Below are 22,667 nucleotides of genomic sequence, written 5' to 3'. Positions count from 1 at the left end.
CTCAATAATCTTTGAAAGGAGGCCATTTGCATCTACTTTAAAAAGACATGCTGGAACCCCTACTCTAACCAGGCTGGGTCCTCTGAAATTTATGAATCTTAAGCTGATGGAGGGAAAGTCAATATGAGAACACCTGGCTAGTTAGTAGCCAATCAGACATGGAGAATACAGCTCTCCTAACTTACTTCTGAGCACCTAAAGCTTTCATGGGTCATGGATTATGTTGAAAACATAATGAAAGCCTTAGATTCTCTTACCAGAAAATGCACTCGTTGTATATACATGCAATATTTCTCAAATAATTTTATAGGGTCCCAGAACTCCTGAAGTTTATTCAAAAGTCCCATCCACCTTTGATAAGAGCCCCTGAGTACAACCATACATTCTTGTTCTCCACTGTTGCCACTGATTTCTGAAATGCCCATCTCGATTGAGTCTCTGTGGCCGAGAGGTCAGTGGAGGGAAACTATTTCAAGATAAACAGGACTTTCCCAGCATACCTTAAATTATGCCACCTTGGCAGCCACCCGCATAGACCTATGATTGGGCTTTCCAGAGTTGGAAAAGAATATGCCTTTTGAAATATCTAGTATATAATCTACTTATTGAAAACAGAACAGAGCTTCAGAGCTCAGGGGATGGAATGGCCTCGTCCAGTCCACCTTGAAACATAAGAAGCCCAGGTCTTATCAACATACAGTGTGCCAGTGAGTCTGCCCTTTATGTTAGCAAATAGGGTAAAGCATTGGCGTTTGTGCTGGGGTCAACTTGGTTGGATCATTCTTTCAAATCTGACATTCTCATTCCCTAGGGAATATTTTCCTTGGGGATTCATAATGGATGCCAGCCCCAAATTTATTGGTGGAAGCCAAATAATTTACATTCTACCCTAGCCTGTTTACATGAATTGAATAATTCAGACCACCATTGATTTTTGCAGAGGTTCTTAACAATCTGGCATGTTGCTGTCAGGAAGAGAGATTCCTTTCCCCAAACTTCAGTAGTCTTGGCACTGTAACAACATGTAGCAATCCACATTTGGTGTCCCCAGATGTCATCAAGCTTTTATACCCAGTGGTCCTAGTTTCTAGCATACTTATTTTAGAATGTAAGACATTTCAAATGTCCCTTCCCAGTAAGAAGTACTAAACCAATAATACATTATTATTCAGTCTACTTTTTTTTTTAACAAAAGTAAACATTTTTAATATGAATGAAGACAGTCACAAAATCAAGGTTTTCACATTTTTTTAAATAAAACAGTGAAGGCTTCATATCATGAATATCTCTGGCAGATGCAATCAGTCTTCCATGCATATTCCCTCAGATCCTTTTGCCATTTTCACGCATGCTCCTAACAGCCAGCGCCTGGGTCTCTTTGTGGGTGGACTGCCATCAGGTTTTCCTACCTGCAAGGAAAACCATTTGCATCTCCACAGGGGTAGCCCTTAACCAATGAAGGACAGAGGAAGGGTAGTTAAGTCTCCTGCTCACTTGACCTTGAGGGTTTGACCTGAAGTTCTCTCCAAAGGGATTTTGTCTAATATTACACGCCTGCTTGGTGTCCTTCCTTGATTATCCCCACTTTCCTACCCACCTACTCAATTCTCCTAAGGACGCTTTCTAATAAATCACTTTCACACAAATCCTCATCTCATTATCTGCTTCTGGGGAACCCACCATAGTGTCCTTCTAAAATTATAACATTGATGCCTGTGCATTTTAGGAAAAGAAAATTAAAACAAAAAAGGAGACAAGGAAAAAATACTCCAGATCCTAATGCTCAGAGTTCATGACTGTAAACATATTGGTGTATATCTTTTTTTCTGTGTGTATATATTTTTCTTAATTTTCAAAACTGGGATTGCATCAGAACAGTGCTTCTTTTATTTATTTTTTTCCCCAAGTCTGAAGGATTTTTCATGACATTCTCTTATATAGTGATTCTCAACTGTAGGGTGCTGAGGGATCCATTAGTGACTGAGAAAGAGACGGTGTTGAAGTGACCACGTAACCTACAGCCCTGCTGCTGCCACATAGAGGGGGAGATCTTTATTATGGGGGTGTGTCTGACCTGGAAATATTTTCAATCAAGTGAGCCACCAACAGGAAAATGTTAATAACTCACTGCATAGCATTCCACTCGTTAGTAAATTTATAATAATTTATCTAACTCCCTGTTATTTTGGATTTAGTTTCTTTCTATAACTGTCTTTTTAAATATATATATATATATATATGTAAAATATATTCCGATAATGATTTAAGGTGGTTTTAACTCACTCTTATGCCTGAATTCTTATTCCTGATTAATGGTAAGGCATTAGCTGTTACCAAACGTCTCAGAAGTGAGAACTTATGTTCCATTTTTTGCTCTCTCATTTTCTCTCATAGAGTGTGCCACCACCTCTTGTGTATTCTGACACTGACATACCCTTTGAACTCATCCTCTCTTGTCTACCTTCCCTGCCAATGTGGGAGTGCCTTGATTCTCTCTCATCTAGATTACTGTAACAGCCATCTGCATTTAGCTTTTTCTCTCTTGGTCCAGGTGCCATCTGCCACCAGAGTTAGCATCCCAAAAGGATCAATACACTGACCTGCCTTTCAGATTCCCCTTCCACCTGTCTTCTCCTGGTATATACTTAATCCTGAACACACTCTGTGTTTTCACACCTGTTTGCTATATTCCTCCTGTAATTTTCTTACCCTAGAAAGGGACCCCCAGAACTCCCATTTCTACTATTCACTTGTCAAAGTCATATTCCTCCTTCAGAAATCAGATCTGATACCACAGCTCCTATTATAGTTATAATAATTAGGATGCACTTGGCTACAAGTAACAGAAAGCTCAGCTCCAGCTGCCGTAAGTTTTAAAGGAGTCCAGTTACTGAGTGGGCTTCTGCCACAATTTGAAGAAGGCTTAGGCTCCATATTTTTATATAATTTTACTGCCTTTGCCCTTTTCATGTGTTGGTATCACTCTAAGATGGTTTCCCTTAAGGTAGACAAATGGTTATAGCTGATCTAAGCTTCATATCCACTTAACACATCACTCAAAATATTTCTCACAGGAGTCCCTGAAAATACAGAACCATCTTTTATGAAAGTCCCCAGAGAGCCTCCCCTTCCTGTACCTACATTCCATTATATACTATTTCCTGAACCAAACCCTTGTAGCTAGAGAAAAGCTATGTACCAATAGGTTTATCCCTGAGATATATTGACCAATCACTAGGACATGGGGGATGACATAACCCTAATTAGATAAAACAAATTAGGTTAGCTATGCCTACCAATTCTGAATCAATACTGACCAGTTCTCTGATTTCTGTATATTCACATATGAGAGATGAAACGGATGTTATGTAGATAGCCACGAAGTTCTCCACACTAGACTAGATCACAGAGGGCCTTAGAGATGGCATATTCCATTATATATCATGTGTGATTTCTTGTTTGCAAGTCTTAGAAGTGGTCACCCTTGCCCGACACCAAGTAGGTCTTTAATAAACATCTAATATATGTACATGCGTTAATAAATTAAGGTAAAATAAATTGATTTAAAAGATTTTTTTTTAACTTTGATTTTCAGAGTTAATTTTTTTTTAGTTTGGGGTCATTATTTAACTTTTTAATAATATCTTTTCCATATAGTGATTGTTATCAAATTCAGTTATCCATGACTTTACATAGTTTTTGCATGCCATCACCAGAGGAAACTAATAATTGGCTGTACATGTGTATATTTTCTCTTATAATGTAGATGTTGGACCCACGGGCAAGATTCATGATTTGGCCAGATACACCAATAAGTTATACTTAAAAGTTATAATGACTTTTCTAATCCTGTAGTTAAGATTAGAGCAAATCTCATTGTACTGTATTTGAAATAGCAATTCCAAAGATCTCAAAAGCAAAATCCTGTGGAGAAGAGGCCAGGCTCCACTGGGCAAAAAGCCCCCTTTCATGCTAATATGCCAAATGAATAGACAGTCTGCTGATGCTCTCAACAATTTATCTTGTTCTTTGGGGATTGTGCAATGAATATCTCCAGTTAAATTAGAGCTATTGTTGTAGCTTTTTATTTTTTCCTTCTCTGAACACGCATTTTTTTTCCCCTGAAAGTACATTTAAGATTCAAAACTCTCTGGCTTTTAGATACAATCATCATAATGAGGTTGGACCTCCACATGTATATGTAAATCCTAAATACCATTTTTCTGTCTTTAAATTATGGTGATAAAAAAAGCAACTCATACATTTTGATCAGGTCAAAGTTACTTCTTTGGGGGTTAAAGAATTTTAATTAGGATCATAGCCATACTGAAGGCTTTTGCCACTGCCTTTTGCAATGTTTCAAAAGAATAAATAGTACCTTTTTTAGATATAATTGAAGATAGTTACTACCAGTCCCAGAGAAACACACTGTTTGATGATTGTTCCATATACATGGAAGAATTTCTGCTTGGATTCCCACTTTGAATTTGGATGTTGAGGGTAAACTAACAGGATTCAGTTAATTCCGTTCCCCATTCACTGAGCACTTCTTAAATGTCAGGCTCCATGCTATGAACGGATTTATGGGTGAGACACAGTTCCTGCCCTAATGTGAGAAAGGGATATAGAGTACATTTATAGTGCAGTACAGGGACACGTATAATAGCAAAAGTGAGGCCAAATGTAGAAGTGAGGGCGATTCAGTCCATGGTTGAGGGGTAGAATGAAAGGATAATAAATTTGCCTGAAGGGGTGCTTTTGAACTAAGTCTGTTAACCTTTCACCCTCTTCCTCTCTTTCAATACCACATCAAGGTTACCTCTAGTTGGCAGCTAAGAGTGAATTATTGTAACTTCCCAGGGATGGGTTGCATGACCTTCTTTTTTCTGTGTTGTTTTTTTTTTTTTACTGTGTTTACTGTATGTAATGGGTTCCAGGATGTGTGCCCAGGAGTATCATAATACACACATGATAGCCTACCTCTCCCCTTCTTACAAAAGGAAACCCCTTCCTGACACAGGCTCAGACACGAGAAAAATAACTAGCACAGCTAGCTATTGTTCCTACCATGTTGTTCCACTTTCTTTTTTTTTTTTTTTTCATATTATTTTTCACCATAAGTTACTACAAGATACTGAATATAGTTCCCTGTGCTATACAGAATGTACTTGTTGTTTATCTATTTTATATATATTAGTCAATATCTGTAAATCTCAAACTCCCAATTTATCCCTTTCCATCCCCTTCCCTTCCTGGTAACCATAAGTTTGTTTTCTATGTCTGTGAGTCTGTTTCTGTTTTAAGCTATTGCTAGATTTCCAAGTGCAGTGTCACCTTAACCTTTCTGGTAGGTGCCAGTGGTACCATTTTATTTTATATCCATTGGCTCAGTTCAGGTTTGACCAATTTCTGAAGGTCACTGATTTGGATTCTGGCCTCTAAAAGTGGTCAGCTTCTACTCTTCTTGGACCAATTATCCAATTTTTTGAATCCCTTTTACACCCTGTACTATTTTCCTATCTCTAACTTGATGCCTGCCTCTTGATTTATTAACTCTTGGAAAAATTTTTGCTGAAAAATGGTAAGGAAAGAAAAAAAAAAGTGGGCAAGGAAGGTGACACTTTCCTGATGAGAAACTTTTCTAATATTTATTGAAGAGCTGAAGATTTAAAAACAGAGGAGGATATAGCTCAAGTGGTAGAGTGCATGCTTGTACTAGCAAGTACAAGGTCCTGGGTTCAGTCCCTGGTACCTCCTCTAAAAATAAATAAATAAGCCTAATTATCTCCCCCTGCCAAAAAATTAATTAATTAATTTTTTAAAAATGAAATGATCAAGATAATATTTAAAAATATATAGCAACAACAGAAATAGATAACTCTAAAGACAATAAAGCTGTAGCATATAAACTGTCCTGATTTTAATTTTTAAAATATATCTTATGGGAAAAGTTACATTTGTAAAACAAGTTGAATAAAATTGAAGTACATGAATGACAGTGAAGTGCTCACCAAAATGTGACTGTCTAGTGTGGACACTGAGATCCCAGGGGAAAGTAAAAAGGAAATGCAAGAATCACACAGCTCAGTAACTCCACGAAGTTTCTCCTATAGATGAATGTGCACTATTGTTTTTCCAATGCCTTCAGATATGGTTGTGATTAAAAAAATCAGTTTCACTTAAAAGCATTACCAAATGTAGCATGACTTTCTAGCTTATTTTTTCTCAGTCAACAACTTATAGTAAAAGTACATTTCTTATGTGAATATTCACAACTCTGTGTGTGTGTGTGTGCGTGTGTATGTGTGAGACTGACAGAGTCCTCACACATGAAAAGGATAAAAATCACTATTATAATGACACTGAGAGCTACAGAGGAATTTTTGACTCAGTTATGGTGGAAAGCTGCTGCAAGGAAGTCAAATACACAGTGGCAGGTTTTATTACCTGATTTTATTGTGTCTAGCAGCTTTCCTTCAAAGACTTGTAATATCATCCTCAGAGCTTTAACACTCTAGGATTGTGAACCTTTATAGCTGAAAGAGAACAAGATGATCATTTTACAAATAAAGGAGTTAGTGTGACCTAAGACTACACAGCTAGTTATGGTGAGTTCAGGACCAGAACTGAGGTTTCCTGATGCACTGTCATAGGCTAACTTTACATTATGAAGTGTTTCTAAAGGGCAGGATAACCAGAGGATTAAAACTGTTAGAAATAGGTTGATTTGAAGCCATGGGATAGTACCTAAGAGTACGTGGTATGTAGATGTATGTAGATGTACGTAGATTCTGGAGCTGGAATGCGTGAGTTTAATTCTTGACTTTTCCACTTCCTATCAAGTTATTTAATCTCTTGGTCCTCAAAGTGCAGAGGAAGATGAAATAGTAGTACCTATCTCATACAGTTGTTTGTAGAATTAAATGAGTCTTCAGCATTGGGAATATACATTTAGGATGTTCTATATATATGTTATCTCTCTATCATCATCATCTTCATTATCTGTCACTTCTAACTTCCCAAGCCATTTCAATAGCCTCTTGGAGGATCCTTGATGTTTCTCCATAGATAGGGAGGACTTGCCAGCCAGGTGAATGGAGATAACCTTGTCAGTGTCATCATGGTCAAACCAATGACCATACCAGTCATAGTTCAATCAGAGAAGCAGACCCAGTGGATTTGTCACAGGAACTTAGCTTACACAATTGTAGGGACTGGTTAAGAGGTCTCTGTAAGGCTGTTGTCTCTGCACCTGATGCTGTCACTTGAAGTCTACGGGGCAGGCAATCAGCAAAGGAAGATCAGCAGTAAGCCGATGCCCTTGGCTGTGAGCTGGAACCCCATAACAATTAACTGAAACTGGTGTCCTTGCTTCTGACCTTGGTTTCAAGGGTACCCTGCAAGGACCCTTCATCATAGAGCTAAACAGGCATACCTGGCCCAGGAGTCAGAAAAAGTGAAGAAGGATCCAGAGGAAGGAAGAGCAATTGCAGGCCCAGCTGCTCTTCATAACAGCAAGGTGAATCAGCTCATCAGCACCAACATGTGTGAGCTGCTTCATTTCCACCCTCCAGATCTCCCAGGGATCTTCCTTGTGACTCTGAAATGTGCAACAAAGGGGAAATGTAGTTTAGCCTAGCCAGGTTGATTCATCACAAAGCTGGCAGAGTGACCAATAAATAGTAGGAAGAAGAAGTCGACAGAAGAGGGGACAAAAAGGAGGGAAATCAAGAGGAAATGAGCTACACATTGAGTTTCATTCAGCTCTATTTCAAGGGTAGTATGTGTTGAGAACAGTAGGGCCACATTCCACAGATCTCTACATATACCTGCTCCTGGTCCCTAGAGAACTGTACTCAGCTAAATAAAGGAGGAATCTTGGGGGTTATTCCTTAGTAGATACTTTCCCCTCAATATCAGACTCACAACTATTCTCACAGGGGTAATAAATCTGATGTATTTCATTTTCTTAAAATGTGTTCCCAAAATACTTTCTAGATTTTAGAATGTGAACCACATATTGTATTTTATCTTTTACCTTTTTATTATCTCAGGCAACACAAATCAGGCGAAACCAATCACATCTGCATGGACAGCCAGGCATTCTTCAACTGAATTATAAATTTTGAAAATATTCTATATCATACAGCCATAGGTTAGATACAACGGAAGTGTTTTGTGTGTTTTTCCTTCTTTGCCTTATTTTACCTTATTTTATTCTATGCTTACTTAGTTTCTAGTTCATTTTAAGAACTTTAAAAAATATCTGTATTGGTTATCTATTACAGCATCACAAACTACCCTCAAAGTTTTAATGACCTAAAACGACAACCATTTTATTGGCTCATAATTCTGAGGACCAACAGTTTGGCCTGGTGGTTTTCATACTGTTCTTGCTGAGGGTCATGCATGTGGCTGCAGTCATCTGGCAACTATCAAAGATGGCCTGAGTCACACATCTGGTGGTTGGTGTTCATGGTCAGCTGTCTGGTCTAGAGGGCCTCAGCAGAGACAGATTATATCTCCAAGTGACCTTTCAGCCCTCATGACCTTTCAGCCGTGGTGACACAGGAGAGTGAGAACAGAAGCTGCAAGGCCCATCTAGTCCAAAATGTAAAACTCCCATGACTTTACTTCTACATTTTATAGTCAAAGAAGGTCACAAGACCAGCCTAGAGTCAAGAGGTTGGAAATAGATCTCACATCTTGACAGATAGGACCGCAAAATCACATACAAAGATGGGAAAAATTTGTGGCCTCTTTTTTTCTGTCATTTACTTCACCTTCCATGCCAGGTAATCATTGGCATATTTTTTAAGAGGATAGTTTTCCCCAAATTGATTTGTCCTTTGCTCACTGGCCTTTTTAATAAATTAATAATCACTTTCATTTTTCAATGTTGACGTCAAAAACATTGTAAGACACTATAAGAGTCTAATTGCTTGAGTGTATCAACTTCATCTCAGACATTGAAATTCATACCCTGCCCTGATAACTTGGCTCTGTCTGCTCCCCTGGACCCCCACCAACATGCCTTTGGCCATTTAGGAAATCCTATTGAATTTACTTTAGTAGTTACGTTCAAATATCAGAGTAAGTCTTACAGAGGAAGAGAAATTCCTCTGGTAACACATTTGTCTTCCTGGACTTTAAAAGATGAACTTTTAATAAGGTTTAGATATTAACATGACTGTGTTTTCCCTCTCTTCACTGACTTGAGTTTTTCAGCAAGTAACAAATAAATTTAGGGCCCCTAAATTGATAAGTATATGTGTCATGTCTGTTCTTTATATTTTGGCTTATCTCAAATAATAAGAGATGGAGTTGTTCAAAGTCTAGCAAATTCCCAAACTGTGTCTTGGTTAGGGAAACCTCATCAATTGCTGAATAATATTAATTAGTGTAAGTGCAAAGAAATATTTGGTCACTCAACAAGCATTTTATTTTAACTTAACACATATATAATGCTCACCATGTGCCAGGCATTGTCCTAAGAGCTTCAGGAATAATTCACTTGATCCACACAATAACCTTGTGAGATAGAAAGTACTATTATAACCATTTTAAAGATGGCAATGCTGAGGCACAGAGAGGTTAGGTAACTTACTCAAGGTCAGTTGGTTAGTAAATGATGAAGCTGAAATTGGATTTCCAGGCAGCCTGACCTCTTAACCACTACCTCATGCTGTTTCCCATTGTATTAAAAAAACCACACTCGAAGAACAACAGATGTTGTATGGAAAAGTATAAGGGAAGGGCAAGAGTCTACTTCTGCTTGAAAAGACAAATATATTTTATACTTGTGAAACTGGAAAACAATTATAAATCACCCTGGGGGGCTTTGTCTCTTTGCCTCTTCTGCGTGAGAATGAACAAAGGGAGCGTCGTAGATGAACTTGACTTGGTGGAACCACATTTCTTTCTTCTTAGTGATAAAACCTTGTTCTTGGTTTAAAGCATAGTAGTTACTGTCGTGAGAAGAGCATAACACCAGGTAGTCAGGAAATCTCAGTTTTATAATTTTGTATCCCCTACCGGGCTGTGTCAATATCAACAAAGTCACTTTATCATCTATAACAGACAAGCTTTAGACTGGCATTAATTGCCTCCCCAAAGTGGCAAACAACTACTCTGCCTAAGACACAGCCAGTGTCTGCGGGAAGATGAGATGCAGACCATACAATTCTGGTCCTCAAGGTGCCAGGATATTCTTACCTTCTTTGTATTAAATCTCCATTTCCCCCCCATAGATTTTTTTTTTAAAAAACATGCCCCGGTCTATCTCACATTCATAAATCTGTAGTGAATGTATTTCATAGGGTGTTTTTGGTGATTGCTGTTTTTTAGTGAATTTGTCAATTCAGGTTAGACTTCTCTAGCTCCCATGTACTTCACCAGGATTTGAGATGGGCTTCCTTGCATCTTAAGTCACTCCGGTTAACACTCAGGTGATCGCTAAGCTTAGTCAGATGAGATCCCTCATGTCAGTGGAGGGCTGTGATTCGTTGTCATTCGAGCCTTTTATAATCTAAGCCATGCCAAAGGATTAACCAAAGGACTTAGCTATAAACGGTGGCCTTCCACCAATTACACCTGTTTGTATTTTATTGTTCTGTGTTGACAAGAGGAAATTGCGTGCAATTTTAAAAGAATTAAAAATAGTTCAGTGTTTTGCATGCTGCATATAAAGTGAGACTTACTGAGTAGACATGATTAACACACACAGCACGAAAGGAGAGATCTCTTAGTAACATATTTTCTTAATTTCTGGATTTGAGGCCTTTTAAAAAACCAGTCTTTTTAAGTCATTCTCACTTCTGGCTGACTGGTTGCAACAAACTTCCTTCTACAATAGAGTCTTTTTGAGATCCTGTAACTATTTTATGGACCCAGGGTACAGTGCAAGAAAAAAGGAGTTGGTTTTTGATGGCCACTGCAGTTAGGGGGAAAAAATTCTTTTTCCTGGGTGGAATATGCCTTTTTTCTGCTCACAGAATGTCTCCTGCTTGGCATGACATTCTCAGGGCAGGAAAAGCCCCTGCCCATGAGTAACAGCTGAAGTGTACGGGGGGTCACCTGCCCCAGGGGACTTCTTAGGGCACCATGTCCCCTCGCCTCTGCAGACACTGCAGGGACAGCAAGCATCATTCACCCACCAGTTATGGGACCAGCTGCTCAGTGTCCCTCCCCTGACTCTTTAATCCCTTCTCAGGCAAACTGGACTCATGTCCAGCTTTTAATCTCTCAGACCCTATTCAGCTCTTAATTGGGGAAGAAAGGACTGATAAATTTTTATGTTCACAAAAGGTGCTTTCTAATATTGAAAATTTCTCTGTGAAGTTTAAATTTCTCAACAATCCTTTCTTATTTTTATTACAATTTTTTCTTAAATAACTCCATTAACTTTTTTTAACCAAGTAAGTTTTATAAAATCATTATTAGATTTTCTAACAGTACCTTTAAAGATTTGACCTGAAAACAAAACTGTGCTTTTTTCATTGGCTTCTTGGCGCCCAATTTGTTGTGTGTGTTCTTTCTTTTTAGCTCTTAACATATTTCACTCTCTACACAGAGCCTATTGAGTGATAATCGGTTTTGCCCCAATTAGAAGAAAACACTTCTAGTTTGTGATCCTGCAGAATTTACACCACTTAGAAATGTTGTTCACTTTACTGAGATGTAGAGTATAAATAAAGCTATGAAAATTGTGTATGTGGTGAAATCAGTGATTTGCCCTGTTCACGACCCCTTCCAGGCAGGCTGCTTTGTCAACCTGGAGCCTGGCTGAGTGAGCTGTAACACAACTGATCCCAGCTATATGAGTGAGACATAGCACACCGTTTCCTTCACTGATGTATTCCCAGTCTGTTCTCCACCTTATCCCATCTAGCTGATCAATTAATCTCTGATATAACTCATGAGCATCGTTGAAAATAATACAGCTGACATTTCCTCAGCAGCAGCAACAGCGATGGAATTCCATGTGTATGTATGAAAGCAAAGAGTCATTCATTCTCAGGTGGAACCAGGCAGCCTTCTCAATGAGAATCAGGTTTAAGAAGTAGGTTATTCTAAGCACCCTGAAGGCAAGGGCTGTGGGTGACTTTGTGCGCCCCCATAGCACCATCAGCTGGCTCAGTACCTAGCACAGAGGAGATACTCAGAAGTGTTGTGGACCAAACGAAGAAAATGCAAGTGTGTTGCTTTTAGTAGCAAAGCAGCTTGACTTGACTGGTAAGCATCTCTCTAGCCCCTGCCCCTGAAAGTCTGAAATTGTATTTATCCCATGAAAAGACAAGGCTGTTAAATATACAGATCCATGGACCACAAGCCAAAAGAACTGGGATAAGTGATGACTGAGGAAAGAGTGAGAACTTTGGTGTCAGACAGACATGTTCAAATCTCAGCTCTCCTACCCACTGACTATATGGCTTTTGATATTCCTCAAACTCTTTACAATCCCTTTCTACACTCCCCCATCTGGAAAATCAGGACAATAATGTCCACTTCATAGAGCTCTTGTGAGGATTAAATGACATAATGCTTGTAATGTGATGGCACAAAGCAGGAAACAGCATGCATGTTTAGAAAAGTGTAAGTAGTTCCATTTATTTGGAGCACAGGGAGCCCGTGGGAGAGATGTGGGAGATGAAACTAAAGAGAGGAACAGGCAGGTCATCAAGAGCCTTGGGTGGCAAGCTAATGGGTTTGAACTTCATGCTAAAATCTTTGGGATGTCGTTAAAGTATTTTAAGCAAGGGACAGGAATTCTGAGATCAAATTTGCATTTTATTGCAGTGGCTCTGGCAGAGTGACACTGGATTAAAAAATGCTGGCTCTTAACCTTTCCAGCTTCTTCTCCAAATCACTCCTCACACCTCCTCTCTGGTCTCACAGACCTGTGTACACAGGATGGGCCCTGGTGTCTTGGCCTCTGAGCTTTTGCAAATACAAGTCCTTCTTCCTAGTTTTGCCGGCAATCAGGTTCTTGTCTCGTCACAGAAAGAATTCAGAGACGAGATAGGGAGATTAAGAAAGTAAAGTGGGGATGTATTAAGGGATAAATAGTCCACTGTCAAAGGAAGAGCTGGCAGGCTCAGATGAGCAGCTGCCCTGAGTTTCTTTGGCAAGTGGTTACACAGGGTGTAAAAATGAATGGGCGGAATATGCACTAGGGAGGGAAGGATTTGGGGTTGTATTCTCTGATTTTCATCCCAACTCCACCTTCATGAAGGGAGGAGGAATTTTTGTCCTTATTTAATCTGGATTAGAAGTGTCATGGCATCAGTGCCTGATGGGTACTTCTGATCTGCAAGGCTAATTTTATGAAATGAGGGCATAATGAGCAAAAGGTTACATTTGGACACTGGAGATTCCTGCTTTTTCCCACCTTTCTTTGTAGGCCTCCAGGACACTTGTCACCCCAAAAGTTGTGACCACTTATCAGCGCAGAGGTTCCTACTTTTCTCTGTCTGCCCAGGGACCCCTGCTGTTTACATGATGTATGGTTTCCTGCATTTGGCCTGTGCCCCTCTTTTGCCCTGTTCCTGCCACTTGTCCTGTGTCCCCCCTTCTCTGCTCAGATCTAGCTATCTGCCTGCTCTAACACTAGGAGGTGCTTTTCTTCCTTTGTGTATTATTAGTTGCCAGTGGCAGAAAATCCAACTTAAACTGGCTTGAGCCATCAGGGAAATGTATTTGCTCAGAAGTAACTCCGATCATAGCTGTGTTCATGAGCCCAGACAGTGTCATTAGAATCAGGGCTTTTTCTCCATCCATTTTTCCACATTGTTGCCAATACTTGATTTTTCAGTGTGCTATTTGTTTGTTTGTTTGTTGTTTTGTTTTGTTAATAATATCCATTCTAATGGGTATGAGGTGATAATCACATTGTGTTCTGGTTTGCATTTCCCTAATGATTAGTGATATTGAACATCTTTTCATATGCTTGTTAGTCACGTGTATATCATCCTTAGAGAAATGGCTATTCGAATCCTCTGCCTATTTTTTAATCTGGCTATTTGGTTTTATGTTGTTGAGTTATAGGCATTCTTTATCTATCCTGGGATTAACTCCCTATTAGATATATGATTAGCAAATGTTTTCACATGGATTTTTTTTGAAGACTTTCTTAATTCCTGGCCCTGACCTTTGCCCTTCTCCCCATGTTTAAGAGGATCTGTAAACAATTGGAGGCCCTTTTCTACATGGCTAACTTTTCGCACAGTCAACCAATTGATAGTGCTTGATACACAGTCAAGGAAGAGGGGGAGGGTATAGCATAAGTGGTAGAGCTCATGCTTAGCATGCATGAAGTCCTGGGTTCAATCCCCAGTACTTCCTCTAAAAAATAAATAAATGAATAAAACTAATTACCTCCCCTGCCAAAAAAAAATTTAAAAAAAAAGTGTCAAGGAAAGAGGATGACTGAGGATGGTTGTAGCATGTGGGAGCAACCAGAGCACAGGCATCTCATATGAGGTGTATGCTGTTATACCTACCTAGGGAAAACTGAGACTCAGAGAGGGTGGGTAACCTGGTCTGGATAACAGAGCTAGTAAGTGGTGAAACTGGGTTATGAACCGTCTGATGACCTCCATATACCACGAAGTTCCCTTCATGTCCCTCCACAGCATAGGAAATTTAATTAGTAAGAAGTCCATTATGATAAAGGGAAGACAGTGGCCATTGTGGGACCCAGAAGGTCTATCTTTGGGCACAGCTGGGTATGGGGGCAGTAGGCAAGGAACAACACACTTGCTACTTGGATTTTCAGTTGATTCAATGACTTACACTGTGACCAACAGTGAACTTTTGGCCACCGGGGCACCTTTTCTGCCCACTGATACCCAACGTAGAGAGTCACAGCCAGTTTTGGCCTTTCTGCATAACTTTGCAGGTGCTTCCTGCCCATGAGGGAGCTGCCTAGAAGGTCATTTAGACTCAGCATCTTCAGACTTTGAGACAAATTTCTGAATGTCACATAAATCCTGAATTTCCCTAAAGCTGATGCACGGTACTGCAGGAGGTATACAGCACATCTACTAGAGATTATATTATTTTCTTCCCTCCCTTTGTTTCTTTCCTTTGTCTTCTTTAAAGTCTTTTTCTTTCCTTCTCTCTCCTATCTTCAGCTCTTGGCCTCACCCTTTCTACCTGTTGTTTGCTAAATCTGATTTCTTTAAGGTCAAGTATTCCTGTTTTCCAAAGCTATACCATTATCTTCCTTTTGATTTTACATCAAATATTGTGTACCTAACCCTATGATTGGTGTTTACATTAATTTCTTGGCTTGATAGCATTTAGCCAATTTGTGTGATGTGTTTTCAGTGAGTGATTCCCCAGCAGTGACAATTCCCAACCCCCAACTCTGCAGGGGCCCAGGCTCTGGCAGGCTCTGTGTGCCACTAGGCAGAGCACACATTCAAAGCAGGATAGACAGAAGCATTCTTAACCAGTGGCTCTGCACCTCAATATCCTTCCATTGTATGCTGTGTTACAATCTTGGGATTCCAGTGGCATGGTCAGTGACAAATTTGTAGCTAAAGTAAACACAGCCCTGGAGAGCTATGCCTCTAAGTGCACTTTTCTCTCCCTTCTCCACCTCCCAGTCCAAGGAGGGCTATATCAACAGTCCAGCCATGCATCGACATCTGTTTCTTCTCTTGTCACTGCAAATCCGCTTTGCCATATGAATGGTTAGATTGGCTAAGTTGAAATAAAGGACTTGACACTTGACAATTACTACTTCCGTCTTTGACTTTAGGTTGTAGGCCCATGAAATGAAATAATAGATCATTTCATAGTTAAAGAAGAAGTTAATCCAGACCGTTCATAACTTAACATGGTGCTACCTCTCTGAATGAATGGGAAGTATCTTTGTCTTGTTTGAAATCAGATGTTTGAAACATGAATTTTTGGACGCATCTTTGAGTTTTCATCCTGATATTTGGTACTGTATAGAGCTTTCACTGTAGGAGACCTTTAGGCAGCAGATTGTGATTGTGCAGTATTCAGGAAGGAATTTCTTTTCGTGGCTTTTTCGAAACCTGGGACCTTCAGAAAGTGTTGTTATTTACATTATACTGACCTTTGATTCAGCTTGTATTTTATCATCCTTTTCTTTCTCGTTTTAAAAATCTAGATAAGTGCAAAGCTTTAGAAAGGGACCAAAAATAAGTCAATGTTGTTTTATAATAGCATCGCCACTATCATTATTGATATTACAGTATCATCACCATTATCATTAGTAGTGTGACACTTTAATTGGAGAGGAAATGATCCAATAAATGTATCTTACTATTAATATTTAACTACTGGCTATGAAAAAAACAATATTATATTATAAAACATACATTGAATATACCATGACAGACTTTAAACCTATTTAGAAAAAAAATTTTTTTCCTCTGGCAAGAAAAAAACCAATGAAACCTTCAAAAACAGGTCATTCTGAAATATCTAAGAGTAGTTCTTTTATGGTAGTGCTTAAGTATCTGATATCTTCTGTGGAGGAAAATAAAATGAAATTGCTTTGAGTACTACCTTTCAGAAATAAACTAGCCTCTCCTCGTGGCTGAAACATCAAGAGGAAAATGGTACAAGTTCTCTCTAAGCACCTTGCAACATTGGCATGTAGGAGTATATTAACAGAATCTGATTTATAGTGATGAGTTATTAAGGAGAAATTGAAAGTTTCCCATCCCCAGGGTTTTTACATGCAAAATTTAAAGAATCCATTATAGTCCATTAGTTTAAAAGGTAAACTTATTAAATCCTTCATGATAAAATAGCTATCTCTGATTTTATGATAAAATTAGAAAGGCATGGACAGCATTTTAAGACTTGATATAATACACTTCTTGGCTCGCCTTGCAGCCAATGGTAGCTCATGTTTAATGTGATGATTTAAGGATGGTTTAAATTTGTTGTCCTGCAGAGGGGGGAGGAGGATCCCCAGAGAAACTCAATTTATGAAATTATATAAGTGGAATTTAGAGTAAAGTAACGGAGTGACTGGAGGGAAGTCTTACGGTTTGTAGCCGGAAGACACATTGAAGAGAATGAGAGTCACAGGCCTATGTCTCAGATACTAAAGGGACCGGGGGGCCGAATATTTAAGCCCTATGTCTGCAAGTAGACGCAAGTGCTCCTGCAGGTCTGTTTCCCTTGTCTGGAGTCAATCAAGTCAAAGAATGTTAATTCATGTTCTGCCCAGTATTTACCTCACTTACGTTGGTTCTTCAGGTTGATGAGCAAATAAAAATAATCATAGGTCATGAGTTTTTCTAAAACGTTATCAGGTTTTTACAACAAACTGTAACAAATAAGCAAACCACCCCAACAGATTAAAAGAGAAGCCAAAAATCACCCATCCTGGCAATAAAAGGGCCCCACTGCCTGAGACTCAGCCCTGTCATTTCAGTGCCCCTTTCTGTATAACAACAAAACACACTCACAGCAAATTGTTTAGAATGAACAATATAATGTATATATCTTATATGTAAGTTATCAAAGAGTGTATATTAAAATTAAGACAAAACAGCTGTTTACTAACATCGTAACAAAGCATTGAAGACCACTGAAAGCCTTTTTTCCTGCTGGTTTTAAGAGCAACTTGCTAGTCTCAGAAAGGAGTTGGAGGATAGATTATGCATTTTAGTTACCTTGGACAAGTCATTGCACATCTTTCTACCTCAGCTGTCTCTATAACATAGGGGTGATAGGGAGTTTCTAGTTCATCGGATTACTGTGAGGGTTAAATGAAGTATGTAAAGAGCTTAGAACAGGACCTGATCCAGAAGTACATGGAAGTCATTCCATGACCATTAGTTGACATTGTTATTATGTCTTCTCCAGTCTCAGCCTTACATCAACCTTGCATTAGAGAATCAAGACCTAAAATGGAGTATTTCAATTTGATTACCCCAGAAAGGAGGCCATGTACTTCCCCATCCAGACTGCAAGTTGATAGTGTTTCTGCCCCTCTAAAGAAGTAAAAGATGAAATAAAATAAAGATAATCTTGAGAAAATTGTCATTTGATTCCAATGAAAAACAGTAGTGATGATTCTAAATGTGATCTAGAAGTTGAATTGTAGAATTAAGCAGCTAGTGCCATATATAAACTGTACTTTCAGTCCTGGGTCAGTTTACTTTTTTCACATTTTTACATAAACTTTAATGTTACAAGTAACAAGTGTCCATTAATAGAAAATTGGAAAATCATATAAACATTCTTTGATATGATTACCCAGAAATAACCACTCCTAACAGCATCTAGACTTGCAGTCATACTTTTTGATGCATATTACTATTTCAGTGGGATCATACATTTATACTATTTGTAACATTATTTTTTGTAGTGTCACAATGGAACCTTTCCACGTTATGATGTGTGTTTTACACTATCACTTTAATGGTTAATAGTAATCCATTAGTAACAGTGACAGTGGGTCCACCAACCCCATGTATATAAATAGGGTAGTTAAGTTCCAGTTACTCATCCAGTTAGTGCCCTCTTTCACTCTTAAAAGTCACCAAGTTTGGTCAGAAAGCCTGTAGTCACTCTATGCCTAGGAAAGTTCTTAATCCTAGGCAAGATATACCAGGTCCTCCTTATCACCCCACTTTTTTTTAGCAGCAGAATTACTCATCTCTGGTTGCTGATTTTAAAAAAAAAAAGAGGGTAGGTTCTGCAGACTTGAATATTCCTGTCTTCACTTTGACAATCAGTTTCTCTGAGTTTGCCTTTATTCAGGGAGATCTAGGAATGCTCTTGGGACAACAGTGAGAATGAATGTAGTGGGGCTGTGAAATACATGGAAAATACACACATTTATTCTGAGTCACAAACCTGCCTCGCATTATATAAGTGTGTGACAATCCCCTATTGTTGGGCATTTTATGTTTCCAAATTCACTGGAGTATAAATATAACCTCCACATCTCCCTAACGCATCTGCCTGTGGGTTCACATTAGGTCACACTGAGAACCCAGATGGTGCTGACTCTTCCATCTTCCCGCATCTCCAGCCGATACAGATGCTCAGCTCACTCTTTCCTACAAGAAACCACTCCATAGCTATTTCAGAAATCCCCAGGAAGTTCATATATATGTTGATGAAGATATGTTCTCCCATCTTCTGATTGACCCTCCAACAAGCACACCCCTGGACTGAGGGCAGTTTTAAAAAGACCCCTCTCTGCTACCAGTGCTCCAGGAACCCACACAGGAACCCTGATGTCCCACCCAGCAGTCCCACCCTGTGTTGCAGTATTTTACAGCTCCTCATAGTGAAAGTTCTGCTGTGCCTGATTCCAAATATTTCACTCCTTTTGCTTTGCATTCACACTGGTTCCCAAAGAAAATAAAATAAAGGGCACCCCTTTCCCACGTGGTCCCCAAAGTGGCGTTCTGGTTCCTAGAATGGTGGTTCCCAAATCCTGTTTGAGACTGGCACCACCCACCTCAGCCCCCTCCCCCCTTCTCTGTAGGAGTCACACCTGGCCAGGCTGGGAAGCACACACCCTGCCCTCCTCTCCTTCTGTTGTGACACAACACTATACACTATTCCACTTCTCACCTTGCAGACTTCCTTTCCCAGGAAATTCCGACAAAGACTCTGGGGTAGCCCTGACCTTAAGTCCAGCAGAAACATCGGATTACCCACCCTAACCTAGTCTCATCACGGACAGCTAAACAGCAAGCACCTTCCTGCCTAATTTTTTGTGCACATCTCTAAATATCTTTAAATTCTGTCCTCAGATAAATTCTTGAAAACATAATTGCTGAAATGGAAGGCATGGCAGAGCCATTTTTGGCCATAGCTTTATTTGATGCCTGGTTGAGTTCTGGCAGCATCTTACTGTGCTACTGGGGATACTCAGGATAAGACTTGATGATTCGGCAGGCCGGGGGTGGGGCGGCGGACATAACAATAGGATTGCTCTGATGGTGAAGCCCAGAACACAGACATCTAGGGATGTACACTGCCTCCTGGGATAGATTTTTTTTTTTTTAACCCAGTGGCTACCAGTAGTATTCACTTCTCAGTGAACTATTAGAGTCACAAAACTATTGCTTTTTTTTTTTTAAATAAAATTTATGGATAGTAAAATGCACAAATCTTAAAGCTCTGAATAACCTCAGTGATCACAGAATCCAGGGGACCCCCAACCAGGCAGAGCAGTAAGACCATGTTGTGTTCTCTGTAAAACATACAGCCCCCCTGCCCCACCCTCCCAAGAATTTAGGGTTCAGAAAGTCTGTAATGGAGTTGGTATGTGCGTGTTTGGCTTTGGAGAGAAGATTTTTAAACTTCTAGTTGACTCTGATTCTGTTCTCTTCAATTCATGGGAACTCAGGAATAGAGAAGACATACAGGCAAGGTTACTTCTGCTTACCAGTGAAATCAACTCTAGGACTCAGTTCCCTGGACCACCAATGCAGGACATTTTTGTAGCTCACCTAGAAACCAGTGATGGGGTGATATACTTACTTGAATTGTCAGTGACCATTTCCCATGTAAAATGTTGGGATCCTATATGAAAAGAGTTGCTGACATGCATAATACCACTAGTATGATTTCATTTAGTTTTGTAAATCATCATCATCATCATCAACAACATAATTATGACAGAGCCTGACTGCTGAAATCGACTTTAGGTAAAATATGACGGGTGGTGCTTTTGGGTTTTTTTTTGTTTTTTGAAGTATAGTCAGTTTACAGTGTTGTGTCAATTTCTGGTGTACAGCACAATGCTTCAGTCATACATGAACATACATATATTCATTTTCATATTCTTTTTCACCATAAGCTACTGCAAGATACTGAGTATAGCACCCTGTGCTATACAGTATAAACTTGTTTATCTATTTTATATATACCAGTCAGTATCAACAAATCTCAAACTCCCAATTTATCCCTTCCTACTGGGGTTATGTTTTAAAGGTAGTATTATTTCATGAGAAGATCTGTGAGAGTGGGTCAAGGGGAAAACAGAACTATGTCAGGACTTGTAAACTTCTATCTGAAAAAGGAGACTGATTACAATTCCCCAAATTTTGTCTCATTTTTCTTATATTTTACACTCCATTCTTTTTACTAAAATTTGATACAATAAAAAACTACATAGTGAGTTATATTAACATAAAATTATTGCTGTTTTGAAGCATGTGGGAAGGTTTTGTATTAAAAAAGAAACATTTCTCTGCCTTCTTCCCCCCTGCATGAGAATTAGGCTATTTAAATGTTATTAAAAAGTTTCTTTCACAAATATGATTCAGCCTCCTAGATTTTCAGAAACATAATGGACGGCTAGTATTCACACAGATGTACTATTTGAAAGGAATTTGGCTGTCTGCTATTAGTCAGTGCTGCATTTTTATGTGTAGGAATTGATGTATGCCAAGAAAAAGGCAATTAAGACTCATGCTTATTTTTCAAGGTGCATCAAACTGGTTCAAATTTTAACCATATGTTTACTTTAAGAATCTTAGACCCCTTGGGAAATATTCCCAATTGGGCTCATTTAAGCTAAATGAAGAAGCTCATTCATTTTCATAAATAAATCTGAATTCCATTATTTTTCAAATCTACTTGTAAATTAAATACAAGAATAAGTATGTTAATATAGGAGAGAGAATGGAAAATTATGACAAGAATTTTCTCGGAGCAGTCAATGCCAGCCCTGTTTTGTGTAGGCATTTCCAAACACAGATATACTAAAAATGAAGGCTATTTATTCAAACATTCGTTCAACAAATGTTTATTATAAGCTCATGATGTGCAAGGCACCATCTGAGGCATTTTGGTGGGATGCAAAGCCAGTCGAGAGCCTCAGTAAGCTTATACTCCCCAAAATGGCCTTTCACATCTGTAGTGCTTAACCAGCCTTGTGGGAAAAGCACTGGTTTATAAATAATAACAAAAATTAAAATGACAAACATTTATTGAGAGCTGACTCTGTAGCAGACATGTTCTAAGTCCCTTTCACCTCTTTTGTATTTGCACAAAACATATCAGTAACTGTCTTTATTGCCTCCACTTTACACTGAGAGACAGAGAGGTCAATTGTCTTGCCCGCGATCACACAGCTAATAAATAGTGTCAGGTCCAAGCCATCTGGTTCCAGAACCTACTCTCTGAGCCACTGTGTGGCCGCAATAGTCAGATCTGTGTTTGTATTATTTTATTTGTTAAAGCCTGTATTTTTTTGTCAGCTAGGTCTGCATGATCACCACGTGACATTTCTGTGTGGACTGACAGTGTGATGTAGGCACCTGGCACACAGTTATTTCTCCCCGTGAATAATTCAGCTATCATCTCCAGGGCATAGCCCACTCCAAGTATTAAGTCTAGGGAAGAAACCTAAATAGTTTACTTAAGGGCAGCATACTTAATCATTAGGTTGTTAAAACCAAGTAGCTTGTAATATTCTTTAGGGATAAAATTCCAGTTCAAAAGTGAACAAGAAATCTGTGAAGTTGCACTTAGAAATCAGTTGCATACGGTCATACATCAGGAAGGATGAGAAAAAGGACTAAAGCCAGAGTATGCAAGTGGAGGATGATTCATCATCTGCTTTGAAAAGCACCATCAGTAGAACTGGTGATGTGGGACTTCAGTTATCTGAGCACCTGTTGAAAGTTTCAGATGGTTGAAAG

General features: G+C 39.1%; 1 protein-coding gene across 9 annotated transcripts in view; it reads left to right on the top strand.

Moving 5' to 3' along the window:
• Positions 1-22,667, top strand: part of NCKAP5 (NCK associated protein 5) — a 918,990-nt gene that overhangs the window by 674,238 nt on the left and 222,085 nt on the right. The window lies entirely within an intron of this gene.

Source organism: Camelus bactrianus, chromosome 5 (genome assembly GCF_048773025.1).
Source record: "Camelus bactrianus isolate YW-2024 breed Bactrian camel chromosome 5, ASM4877302v1, whole genome shotgun sequence".
NCBI lineage: Eukaryota > Metazoa > Chordata > Mammalia > Artiodactyla > Camelidae > Camelus > Camelus bactrianus.
Note: the sequence above shows the minus strand (reverse complement) of the source record. Positions and strands in the feature narration are given on the sequence as shown.